At 47.7% G+C, this 11,560-nt stretch overlaps 1 long non-coding RNA gene across 1 annotated transcript in view; it reads left to right on the forward strand.

Moving 5' to 3' along the window:
- LOC144614595 (uncharacterized) overlaps positions 1 to 3,721 on the forward strand; it is a 21,145-nt gene extending 17,424 nt beyond the window's left edge. The window contains exons 2-4 of the long non-coding RNA XR_013552449.2: positions 1 to 55; positions 2,213 to 2,281; positions 3,572 to 3,721. The exon at positions 1 to 55 is cut by the window's left edge and continues 20 nt beyond it. This is a non-coding gene — a long non-coding RNA (uncharacterized LOC144614595). The remainder of the gene's footprint in view (positions 56 to 2,212; positions 2,282 to 3,571) is intronic.
- The last annotated feature ends 7,839 nt before the right edge of the window (positions 3,722 to 11,560 follow it).

The following is an 11,560-nucleotide window of genomic DNA, read 5'->3' on the forward strand; positions in this document are numbered from 1 at the left end:
AAGCCCCATGGGGACAGATGGAGCAGGGCTGGGGAAGAACTGAAGCAGCAGAGAGGTGAGTATTGAAAGCCCCTTCCCCCTGCAGTCTCTGGAGGTTCTGGGCACCACCTGGGAATCCATGCTTGTTAGCAAAGGTGGGACTGGGATGTTGGAAGACAAACTTTCTGGGTCTCCCAGAGCCCTGAGAGGAAGTTTGGTGTGCGGAGATCCCTCCCTCCGTGCAGGATCTGCACTGCTGAGTGCAGGTAGGTGACTACAGATGGAGGCTCACCATCTGGATGTATGGAGGTTGTTCCACACGGACCGGCTCTGGGGCCTTCCTGAGAGTCACACTCTCCGTGTGTGAGGTGGTTGGAGGAATCCCAGTGGTCATGGCCCAGGAAGGGCTCGCAGGTGTGGAGTGAGAAGGCCACAGTGATGACGGGCTTGGTGCCCACAGCTGGGCCCTGGTGTTCTCCTGTGGGACCTCGCAATTTCACAGCATGTGGACCTCAGCCAAGGCTGTTCTGTGATCACGAAGCAGCCTCTCTGGCCTGTAGGGTGACCAACTCATCCCAGCTTCCCCTAGACTGTCCCGATTTTAGGACTGAACATCTGGTGTCCCAGAAACTCCCTAGTGCTGGGCAGCCCAGGACGGCTGGTCAGCTTGCTTGTGACCTTGAGACACATGACTTTGAGACAGCACATCGTTATCCTTTGGGCTTCAGTCTGTCCAAAGACAATGAGGGAATTGGAGTCTATCGCCGATTTTCAAGACCCCTTTCTTTGGAAAGAACTACTTTCTTTGGAAAGTGGTTGTTTTGCTGGTGTGTTGAACACCAAGACCCCTTTCTTTGGAAAGAACTACTTTCTTTGGAAAGTAGTTGTTTTGCTGGTGTGTTGAACACCAAGACCCCTTTCTTTGGAAAGAACTACTTTCTTTGGAAAGTAGTTGTTTTGCTGGTGTGTTGAACACCAAGACCCCTTTCTTTGGAAAGAACTACTTTCTTTGGAAAGTAGTTGTTTTGCTGGTGTGTTGAACACCAAGACCCCTTTCTTTGGAAAGAACTACTTTCTTTGGAAAGTAGTTGTTTTGCTGGTGTGTTGAACACCAAAAAACAAAGGCAAAGCTTTCCAGAAAAAATTTGCATGACCTCGCTTGCAGGTGGAATCTGAAACAGTCGAGGAGGTGGAAGCAGAGGTACACAGAAGTAACTCCGATAAATAAAGCAATGAGAGAGGAGGCTGGGGGAACTTCAGCAGAAAATATTGGGGAAGAAATTGAAACTATCACATCAGAAAGGGGTGCTGAATGGCCATTCCATAATATGAAAAAAACCACAAATTTGTTAACAGTCAGGAAAATGCAAAAGAAAAATTAAGAGAAACGAAGGCCCGACCCTCGTAGACAGCGAGCATCAACATGGGGCTTGCAGCCAAGTTTTGGAATGGAGGGAATAGTTTGGAATAGTTCTGCAATGTTCATTCACTATCGCTGGGAATGCAAAGTGGTCGTCTGTAGCAGGGACTTTGGCAGGCCCTACGACGAAGCCCTTCCACCCCTACATGTGTGTTTAATGGTAACGCGTGGACGTGAGCGCTGTGACATGCACGAGAAGGTCGACAATAGCGTCAATCCAGAAACCATACAAGTGTCCTTAAGGATGAGCATGTGAAAAATTCACCCCAGAAAAGCAGTAAAGGTGACCCAAGTGACAGCTGCAATTACAAAATGACAGATGGGATGAACGAGATAGCCAAAAGACTATGGACAGGCGACCACCCTGAAGCAGGTGGCTGGGGCGTGGGCTCTGGTGTGTACGCAAATTTTCTGCCAGTTGTTCATTACCTCCGGGCACGGGCTGGCCCTGGGAGGGACAGTCCCCAAGTGAAAAAACATCAAAAATGCAGAAAATTAAAACTATACTGGGAACAGACATAGTCACAAAACCCCTCTATCCTGGTAGGTCTGGATGTGGGCGGTCACCCTCACCAACACCACTTCCCCCAGGGTTCCAGGTGATTTAAGTATCCACACAGATGAATAAAAAAGCCACACACACCCTCTCCCAGCCTCACATCTCTGACTCTCTCATCCCCAGGCCACGTGATCCCTATTCCCTGATAAAAGTTGCAACACAAACAGAATATTTTATTGTTCGTTTGTTTGTTTGTTTTAACAAAAAATCACTTATCGTTGTTATTTTTGTTCTTTGGACTTTTACATTCCCAGAGACAACCCTGGTGCCAGTGGAAGACCACTGGTTCTTGCCACACACCCCAAGGAGCTCCCATTCCAATGGTAGGAGAAGCCATAAACAAGTGTGGGAATAAAGGAAGCATCAGTGTCATGTAAGGCAGGGGAGGTGCGTCGTGGGTCTCTGGGGTTGGGGGGGTGGCTTCCCTGAGGAGGTGACCTCTGAGCTGAGCCCTCAATGGAGGCAGGGTGGAGCTGCACAAAGCCCTGGGCCAGGAGGGATAGAAGGAACAGCAGGTACAAAGATCCTGGGGTCGGTTCTCTGGAGGGGCGAACAGAGGCCAGGGTGGCTGCAGCCTAGTGACCAAGGGAGGATAAAATCAGTAGGGCCTTGAGGATCTCAGCAGGGCCAAGCAGGCCATAGAAAAATGGGGGGCTTCATTCTGAGGGAGGAGGGAAGCCACTGGGGGGCTTTAATTGGGAGAGTGCCTTAAGTGATTCACTCGTCAGTGTTTCTTCCGCGGTTTCTTCAGCAGAGACTGTAATCGGACTGGAGGGGAGAAGGGGGAGGGGAGGGGCAGGAGGCAAGGCAGGAGGGTCTGTGGCTGTCCAGATGAGGGGCGACAGCAGCTGGAGGGGGTGACGGCGAAGGTGGAAATCCCACCCACGGACACTGGCAGTTCCTCAGCCCTGCCTTGCACACCAGTGCAAGGACATCACGGATATAAAGACAGCTGGGTCTGTGGGGTCTCAGCAACAGTGGCCACCCTGAGAATCAGTGAGCGGGGACCCCGTGGGGACGTCTGCCAGGGACCTCACCCCATACCCTCCACCTCTGACCTCCAGTGAAGAGTTAGGGATCCCGACATGAGCTCCAGGAAATCGCTGTGTGGCTTCCTTTTCTCAAATCCCAAATTCCATTTTCTGATGCCAGCAAGCTCCCCACTGCAGGTCCCCATGACAATCAGGCGCCCCCCCCCCCCCCCCCCCCCGCCCTGGTGACACTGCGTTCTCATTTTCTGCAGAACAAAACTGCAGGCTTGGGAACCAGACTGGTGGCAGAGGGAGGAGGTGACTGTGGGTGGGGGGGTAGGGAATGAGGGAGGGTTTGGGACGCCAGAGATGGCCTGCATCCTGACTGTGGATGTGGTGGCTTTGAGTCTGGGAACGCGTTAACATTCTCAGGACTGGACGAGACACAGCCAATGTTTATATAGAGCATCAGACAGACACTGAATATTGCTGTAGGAAACTTAATGACAAGAGCAAATCAATGGTCCTTTGGATATTTTAAATGTGAGGGATGCACAGAAATACATCTGTCCGATAGCACATGAACTGCCCACGCCTGTGGTTCACGGTCTCAACACTGGGTCTCTCTACATCCCTTCCCAGATGTCACATCTCTGCGAGCTGGGTCACCCGTGGCGGCTGTTAAAAACTTCCAGTCAGCACCACGTGAAAGACAGCATGGAACAAGGAACAACAGTGCAATATTGTTCTGATACCCAGGTTGGAGAAGTTGTACAGTGCGCAACCTGCACACACATGCCATTATTAAGTAATTGCCATTGTTAATACTACGTGGCAATGAGAAAAAATGAAATATGGCCTTTTGTAGCAACATGGATGGAACTGGAGAGTGTGATGCTAAGTGAAATAAGCCATACAGAGAAAGACAGATACCATATGGTTTCACTCTTATGTGGATCCTGAGAAACATAACAGAAACCCATGGGGGAGGGGAAGGAAAAAAAAAAAAAAAAAAAAAAAGAGGCTAGAGTGGGAGAGAGCCAAAGCATAAGAGACTGTTAAAAACTGAGAACAAACTGAGGGTTGATGGGGGGTGGGAGGGAGGGCAGGGTGGGTGATGGGTATTGAGGAGGGCACCTTTTGGGATGAGCACTGGGTGTTGTATGGAAACCAATTTGACAGTAAATTTCATATATTAAAAAATAAAAAAAAAAAAAAAAAGTAATTGCCATTGTTTAAGATTGAAGGAAAATCACCCTAAGGACAGGGATGCCTCCAATACCTTGAGTCTTCCTGAGTCTTGACCTTGTCAAGATCTTCCAGTGACCTTGTCCTGTAAACGACTTCAGCCTCTCGTTCCGAGCTCCCCTCCCTACGACGTGATCCCAATTCCTCATGCACAGCCTAGGGCCCTATCCCTCCAAACCTCCACTCTCTTGTCTTGAAAGAGTCCACCCTTGCTTCCAAACAGCTCCCTGCCTTCTCTGTGCTCTTGTTCACGCGGCTGAAGGTGGCTGTGCAGACCCCTTCCTCGCCGCTGTGGCTTGAATGGTGTCCATCCCCCGAAAGAGAGATGATGAAATCCTAACTCCCAGCCCCTGTGAAGGTGACCTTCTTTAGAAGTAGGGTCTTTGCAGATTATCAAATTAAGTCAAGAGCGTTGGAGTGAACTTCAAGCCCTAATGATGCCCTTAAAAAGGGGGGAATTTGGATGCAGACACCACACAGGGAGAAGCTTATATGCAGATGAAGTGGGGGTCCCGGGGGTGCACCTGTAAGCCAAGAAAAGCCCAAGAGGGCCAGCAACCCCCAGAAGCTACGGGTGACCCCGCCTTCGGACTGCTGCCCTCCCTGATGAACAGCCTGCCCTCTGTGCAGCCTTCTTGCCATCCTCGCTCTGGACAGGTGATCATGGACTCACTGGAAAGAAGCAACCAGAAGGTGATAGACGCAAGCATCTGGCGAGGCTTCCACCCGCGTGCAGCCCCCTGTCTGCCCACCGCTCAGAGCTGTCCACACAACCCCCTCTCCTCCTATACCGAATTCCCACCCCTTCTCCCCAGCCCTCGGACCCAGCGCTGGAAATCCTGTACCGGCTCCCTCCACGGCATCACTCGCCCCAGCAAACAACGTGCCTCGCAGCTTTGTGTTTAGGTTCTAGGTTGAATTTGCCTCCCACCCTCAGATCCCTAGGCTCCAGACCTCACCCCCAGCACCTCCCAATGGGACCTTATTTGGAAGCAGGGTCACTGCAGGTGTGATCAGTTAAGATGAGGTCACCCTGGAGTAGGGCGGGCCCCTAATCCTATGTGACTGGTGTCCTTACAAAAAGGGGAAATCTGGAGGCAGACACACATACACAGGGAGAAGCACCAGATCTCCCACCCAGCAACTGCAGAGGAAGCTCAGCCCTGGCGACACCGTGGTCTGGGACTCTGGCCTCCCGAACTGTGGTGATGGGGTTCTTGAACAAACGGCCAAGAAAGAATTCTTGAGACGTCTTTGGTGCAAAAAGGTGATTTTATTAAAGCGCAGGGACAGGCCCTGTGGGCAGGAAGAGCTGCACTGGGGTTCTGACGGGTGACTGATTATATACTATGAAGGTGGTGGGGGTTAGGGATAGTGTCAGTCTCTAAGGAATTTGGAAGCAAGGCTTTCGGGACCTTGAGGGGCTAGCTGCTGTTAAGACAAGGTTGCTTTGAGTCTTTAATGAAACAAAAGCATTAAGGAAGTAAGGCAGCCGTGAGTTCCTTGAGGAAAGTCACACTGCGTGTTTCAGGTGTCTAGCAGAGGGCTGCGAGCTGGAAGGAGATTTAATTTATGCTACATTTCTGTTGCCCCCCTGAACAACTTTGACCCTTAGATCTTTAAGATGTTGAAGGCAGAAGGTCTCATCTTCTGTAGCTTTTTCCTGCTGAGTAGGGGCGTAAAGATGTCCCTACCCCTGGGTCAGTTGAGAATTTAAGAGGAGTTAGGAAAGGCTAAGGCAGCTGCATCTAGAGTTGATAACATGTGGGAGTTTTCCCGAACAGAAAGGGTCATCTGTCGGCTGGAAGCTGGGGCAGTGAAGGAGTATCGTCACCAGGTGGACGGAGATGCAAAACGTAATTAAAGAAACAAAAAGAAGCCCAAATCGGAGTCCTTTGATAGTTGACAAAGATCTTTCTTTAGTCCAGGGATTTAAGGAATTATTAAAGGAAAGAGAGGGATAGTGCAAAGAGTATTTGGAAGTTAGAAACTCAGAAATACCTTTGTGGTAATCTGGAATGTGTACACAGCATTCTGCTTCTGTGAGAGCATGAATTCCGCCCTGTGCAGCACTTAAAGCATCTAGTGCCATTTTATTTTATACAACTGTCTAATGCATTTGGGTTATTTTACTGTTTAATAACACAGTGTTATTTTGAGAGTCATTTAAGGCTTTGTTTGCATAATAGGTGGTGTTAACCATCATACAGACTCGTTTTGTTTAGTAAATAATCCGAGGCATTTTTATAGAAAGAAGACAAATGTAGGTTAACGGTTAGAGCAAAATTATAAAAAAATTTAATGTTTATTTATTTTTGAGGAAGACAGAGAGAGAGAGAGACAGACTGTGAGTGGGGGAGGGGCAGAGAGAGAGAGAGAGACAGACAGACAGAATCTGAAGCAGGCTCCAGGCTCTCAGCTGTCAGCACAGAGCCCGACGTGGGGCTCGAACTCATGAACCGTGAGATCATGACCCGAGCCAAAGTTGGGCATTCAACTGACTGAGCCACCCAGGAGCCCCTAGCGCAAAATTATAAGCCAAGTGTCTGAGTCTTGAGCTCAGCCAGTGAGAAGACTTCTAGATGTCAGGCTTGAAGCATTCTCAGATGGAGTGGGGACCGGCAGTGGGAATTAGATGGGTTTTTCTGGTTTGTAACTCAAATGTCTGTGGTGATCCTTTTGAACGGCCCGTAGAGCAACAGGCACAAAGACTGTCTCTACAGGAGTTTTATGACGTTTACCTCCAGTTGTCTAGTTTGGGCAAACAACAAATATTTCTGGTTAAATATCAGAACTAAAACTTAACATCCAGGGGTGCCTGGGTGGCTCAGTTGGTTAAGCGTCCAACTTTGGCTCCGGTCATGATCTCACGGGCCGTGAGTTCGAGCCCCGCGTCGGGCTCTGTGCTGACAGCTCAGAGCCTGGAGCCTGTTTCAGATTCTGTGTCTCCCTCTCTCTCTGCCCCTCCCCCGCTCATGCTCTGTCTCTCTCTGTCTCAAAAATAAATAAACGTTTAAAAAAATTAAAAAAAAACCTTAACATCCATAAAGGTGCATTATTGAAACAAAATTTTTTTCCAATAACCCTCATTTCTAGAGATACCTGAATCAAGACTAATGCATTTGTAGAACAAGTCCAGTTTTAACAAACTCAGCCCAATTATTTACATAAGCTCAGCAAGAATAGTGATTGATCATATAGATCTTTTAAATTTTGGGGCACCTGGGTGGCTCGGTCGGTTAAGCGTCCGACTTTGGCTCAGGTCATGATCTCATGGTCCGTGAGTTTGAGCCCCGCGTCGGGCTCTGTGCTGACAGCTCAGAGCCTGGAGCCTGTTTCAGATTCTGTGTCTCCCTCTCTCTCTGCCCCTCCCCCGTTCATGCTCTGTCTCTCTCTGTCTCAAAAATAAAAATAAACATTAAAAAAAATTAAAAAAAACCTTAACATCCATAAAGGTGCATTATTGAAACAAAATTTTTTTCCAATAACCCTCATTTCCAGAGATACCTGAATCAAGACTAATGCATTTGTAGAACAAGTCCAGTTTTAACAAACTCGGCCCAATTATTTACATAAGCTCAGCAAGAATAGTGATTGATCATATAGATCTTTTAAATTTTGGGGCACCTGGGTGGCTCGGTCGGTTAAGCGTCCGACTTCGGCTCAGGTCATGATCTCATGGTCCGTGAGTTTGAGCCCCGCGTCGGGCTCTGTGCTGACAGCTCAGAGCCTGGAGCCTGTTTCAGATTCTGTGTCTCCCTCTCTCTCTGCCCCTCCCCTGTTCATGCTCTGTCTCTCTCTGTCTCAAAAATAAATAAATGTTTAAAAAAAATTAAAAAAAAACCTTAACATCCATAAAGGTGCATTATTGAAACAAAATTTTTTTCCAATAACCCTCATTTCCAGAGATACCTGAATCAAGACTAATGCATTTGTAGAAGAAGTCCAGGTTTAACAAACTCGGCCCAATTATTTACATAAGCTCAGCAAGAATAGTGATTGAGCATATAGATCTTTTAAATTTTGCTTTCCTGGAACTTTTTATAAGGAGTCTAGATTAAACGTTTAGTAGCCTCTCCAGGCCAGAAGCCAAGCCAAGTACTTACCATCAGACATGCCTGCAATATCTATAGATATGGGGAAATGCCTCTTCACGAGGTCCCCAAGATATCCTGAGGTCCCTGCACCTGCCAGGAAAGAACATTCTTTACTCACCTGGTAAGACTGCTGGGAACTCCGTAAGCAAGGTATCCGGGCAACACTTCCAATGGGCTTTATGGCTCCATGTTTCATAAAGCCAACCTTAGTTCCTCAGAGCTGTGAGGTCATATCTGAGTCTATGCATGGCTCTCAAGTAGGACATTTGAGTCAAAACTTTGATAAATTATCCGGTATTTCTAATGATGTCCTGTTACCAGATGAGCAGATTCTTGCTGGATGCATGCAGACAACTGTAACTGCCATGAAAGAAAGAATACTCACTGAGTTTTTGAATTTCAGAGAGTTCAAATGGAGAGAAAAGTTAAATGCTTCTGTGTGTTCACCAGTGAATACTCTATCACATTTCTGTGATATGTGTATGCCATAGATGTCTTGAGAGAAAGTTTACTTAATCTGGGAGAGCAAGCATTAGAGACCCAACAATATTTCCAACAAGAGTCACAAAACTATAATCTTCCTCCATTTATTTAGCCCCATGTTACTAATTCTTGTTCAGTTTGAACGCAGCTTTTTGGTTCTGGAGATTTTTACACATTTGTTTTATGATCTTGAAGATGTCAAATGCCTGTTTGTCCTAAAAGTCATTTTTGTAAATCTCTTTGAAGATGAAACATGTTTTGTGAGAGCATCAGAACAGTAACTATAAATGACAAAAGGCTCAAAAATGGACATGGTAACAGTCTGATAGGAGAGTTCATTATGATGCAATTTGCAAGGAAATTCGGTCATTTCTGTGACACATGACACTTTGATAATCAGAATATCAAGTGAGGACCTTATACCAAACACATGAAATTTTAGGAATTTTATATACATACCCTCTTCCCCACCAGACCCAGAGCAGCGAGGGGGCAGGAACATATCACACCCCTCTTCACTCTAACAAAACTGCCCTCCGGAAAACATGTCTGTTTCAGTGTATTCCTTACCTCCAGGAGCCTGTGGGGAAGGAATTTTCCTAGGGAAAGGGACCTAAAAACTGCATTTCCTGGGCGGATAGGATAGGACCCCAACCCGGCTAGAGCGACTTCTTGGCTTTCCCCACGCTCCACCTGGCTGTCCCCACCCCCCCCCCCCCCCAATTTTCTTGTCCCGTATTGTTTTAGGGAAAGGCTTTGTTTGAGCAGATTTGATCCTTCTGTGAGGAAACAGTGCCCCCAAGTGATCAGTCTTCGGAGGGGACAGAGGAACACGATTAGATTCACCATGGTTTACACTTGCCCTGTTTCCTTTTTTATCTTTTTGGGAATAAGACGTTTTGGTGCTTTCTCCAATTATGCTTAGAGCTAACATGGATCTCTGCACACCACTATTCTAACCCACTTTCCCTGGAGGCCCCTGCAAATGCTGGGTTTCACGTGTGGGCCTGGCCAGCCTCCAGCCCTGTGATTGAATCACATGCTAATCCAGGCGTTTCTGTCCAGGTGTCCTGTCCTTATAGCTGACACCTGCAATCCACCCCCTATGTGTGTGCCTGCCTGTGAGGTCAAACTCCACCCCCCTCCAGGAAGGACACCAGTCATATTGCATTAGGACCCACCCTAATGACCTCATTTTTACTTAATTACCTCTGTAATGACCCTGTCTCCAAATAAGGTCTTCTGAGATATTGAGGGTTTGGACTCCCACGCAACTTTCTTTTCTTGGGAGTGCGGGGCACAATTCAGCCCCAAACAGGTAAATATAGCTTTCTAAAGAAAACGGCTTTAAAAAATATGTAGGGGCACCTGGGTGGCTCAGTCGGTTAAGCCTCCGACTTCGGCCCAGGTCATGACCTCACAGTCTGTGAGTTCGAGCCCCGCATCAGGCTCTGCGCTGACAGCTCAGAGCCTGGAGCCTGCTTCAGATTCTGTGTCTCCCTCTCTCTCTCCCTCTCCCCTGCTCATGCTCTCTGTCTCTCAAAAATAAACATTAAAAAATTATTAAAAAAAAAAAAAGAACATAGCATCGACTTCTGCTACGGCCAAGATGCAGTAACAGGGAGCAGATTTTCTCTGTCTAAAACAACCATAAAAGGGGCAAAAACTTAGTTTTTAAGCCATTGGAGCTCAGGCCATGAAGGATGGTGATTCCTGGCACGTGGGAAGAGAATAAGGTAAGCCCTACGATTGCCCCAATTTACTGTCTTAGGAGAGTTTCCAGGTCATGGTCCAGGGCGACAAATCCTGGTAGAGCCCTGTAAACACCCTGAGTTAAAGAGATTGAGCTGGGGGTGCCTGGGGGGCTCAGTCGGTTAAGCATCCAACTCTTGGTTTCATCTCAGGTCGTGATCTCATGGTTCATGAGTTCGAGTCCCATGTTCGGCTCTACACTGCTGGTGTGGAGCCTGCTTGGGATTCTCTCTCTCTGCCTCTCTCTCTCTCAACGTAATTAAATAAGCTAAACAGAGAGAGAGAGAGAGAGAGAGAGAGAGAGAGACAGAGACAGAGATGGAACTGAGTTTCCAGGAAGACCAATGTGGCCAGAGTTTATGGGAAAGAACACTCGATAGGCCGCACAAAGAAGTTGGAAAACCCACAGAGGGTCCCACTTGAGCACTTAGTGGAACAATGACCTGCGATGAGGGCAAGAACCACCAAAAGGATTAGAATGAGTGGTGCCCAGCACTCACACTGGGCAGGGACACATATTATCATAAATGCAGACTCTTCCAGCTTTAAAAGAAGAAAAAACACAACAGTAACTCCCAACTGCTCTCAGGAAATGTTCTTAGTATGGCCCATAAGAAACTGAATCCCTACATCTTCAGCCTCATCTCTTGGCCCTGCCTCTGTCTCAGTCAGCTATGCCACTAAACTGCTGTGTAACAAATAGCCCCCCATTCAGTGGCTTGCTCCTGGATTACTCCTATTGAAGCCCTGAACCACCATATAAGAATTTCTACTATTCTGTGTCCACCATGCTGTGAGAAGGCCAAGCTAGCCACAGGGGGTGTCTGGTCAGCCCAAAAGACACCACATGGAGAAAAACCCAGGCCCCAGATGGATGTTCCCAAGTGACTCATCCCCAGCAACTGTTCGAGCCACCCCTGGTCCCTTTGTGGAGCAGAAATGAAGCCCTCCCTGCTGTGCCCTGCCTACTTTCTATACCACAAAATAATGAAATGAGCCTAATAAAATGTTGTTCCTCATGATATACATCAGTAGAAAGGTTCTTTTGTAT

This window comes from Panthera onca, chromosome E2, assembly GCF_046562875.1.
Source record: "Panthera onca isolate mPanOnc1 chromosome E2, mPanOnc1 haplotype 2, whole genome shotgun sequence".
Lineage (NCBI taxonomy): Eukaryota > Metazoa > Chordata > Mammalia > Carnivora > Felidae > Panthera > Panthera onca.